General features: G+C 42.5%; 1 protein-coding gene across 1 annotated transcript in view; it reads right to left on the minus strand.

Annotated features, from left to right (window-relative positions):
- Positions 1 to 1,714, minus strand: part of LOC104080318 (cytosolic phospholipase A2 epsilon-like) — a gene marked incomplete at its 3' end in the record, with an annotated part of 22,147 nt that overhangs the window by 17,003 nt on the left and 3,430 nt on the right. The window lies entirely within an intron of this gene.

The following is a 1,714-nucleotide window of genomic DNA, read 5'->3' on the forward strand; positions in this document are numbered from 1 at the left end:
GGCAAAAAACAATTGTTGATGTGGCAAAGCCAGTGGTGCTGCATGACACTGGAAAAGTTACTGCGTGGTACCAACAGCAAGTATGAGTTATTTAAAGGCAGAAATGCCTGATGTAATGTAACTGTTTTCAAGATATCCTTCTGAGAGGGGAAAAGCACATACCACAAGATTACCTAGAACAGGAGGTGGTTTCTGTTCTTCCTTGTGTGAGTTGTAGACAACAGCGATGTTGTGTATAAAAGAAGAGGGTGAGAATTTCCTCTTCTAGTCAGCCACTTTCTTCAGTTTCTCAACCAAGAAGCTTTCCTGCATGCACACATACACACTAACCCTCAGCTGGGTCTGATGAGAGGGGCCTGGGAGCCTCCTCCACCTTTTGAGAACAACTGCAAAAGGTCTCCATCTCTGCCTTGCCTTCAGTGATTTTCTTGGTGAGGGTTTGTGTAAGCAGCTGCAAAACTACCCCTGTTGTAGGAGATGGCAGAGGCTTTCTCCAGAAGGACCTCATTGAATTAGACATTGGTTCTTAACTAATTGCCACCTCCAGGAAAAGAGGGACCAAGTCTCTCTCCAGAAATGCACCAGGAGAAGGTTAGTGAAGGATATTCCATCCCATTTCTCAAAGGCACCTAAACTGAAGTATATCTCAAATGGCTACAGCCAAAAATGTGATGTACCGTGTGCCGGGGGAACATAACGTTTCTTCATGCAGGTTACGCAAAATACTTCAGCACCTTGAAACTCTTTCTTACACAGTTCTTAACAATAAAATGATCAGATATCATTTAATGCAAAAGGTAACTATCTTTGAGAATGGATGTCCTTTGATATGAGACTTTTGAGAGAGACAAGTGATGGCAGCAGTACATAGAGGGGACCCTTCCGCAGCAGGTAAGGACTCTGCAGGGGAACAAGAGCTTGCACATCGACTTGTGGGAAAAGGCAAAAACTCGCCTGGCTGAAATAGGAGCTTTTTCTTGTCTTCCCCTTTTCTTTCCTTCTCCACCAGGTTTTGCCAGGTGTCCCCTACAGCCATTGGCTCTGTCTCAAACTGGGTGGAGGCTGCATTTTATGTTGTTGAAATTGTATTTGTTCAAAAAAGCTTGCTGCTTTTCTGTCCAAGTCAGAATGAAGAACTGGAATTCAGAATTGCTTAAGAAATTACACAGAGCGTTTTGATACGTCAGCTGACACCTTAATTATTGGTTTTCTACTTTTTAACATTATAAGCAGAAACAGAAAAACATTTTTAATTCTGTCAAATTTTTCCTAAAAAACAATGTGGAGATCAACACATTCCTGCAGAGTCAAAAAACCAATATTCCTCTGATGGAAAAATTTGTTTGGAAAATATTCAGCAGACTCTAGCCCTCTCCCTCTCCTGCTCTTTTCCACCTTCCATATATTATTTTCGATTTAAAAACATTTAGGTTCTGACAGCAGTTTAACTGTCCTTGTCTGGAGTCCTATCTTCTGCTTTAATTCACTTCTACCTGCCCACCACTCTTATCTCTTAGCCTCCTTCCCTGTACTTTCTTCCTGACTGTGTTAGTTGAGAGGACATTTCACCTCCAGCATTCAGGTTTCCTCCTTTCCTTTCCTTGAGGAACAAAATCCCAAAGGGAAGGAAAAGGGCTGCTACAGGCTGCCTTCCTGCTCTGTGTTCAAGCCCATAGGTGGAAACAACAGAAATTACCCCAGTGGCATCTCTTTC

Source organism: Fulmarus glacialis, unplaced genomic scaffold, assembly GCF_000690835.1.
Source record: "Fulmarus glacialis isolate BGI_N327 unplaced genomic scaffold, ASM69083v1 scaffold188, whole genome shotgun sequence".
In the NCBI taxonomy this organism is placed as follows: domain Eukaryota; kingdom Metazoa; phylum Chordata; class Aves; order Procellariiformes; family Procellariidae; genus Fulmarus; species Fulmarus glacialis.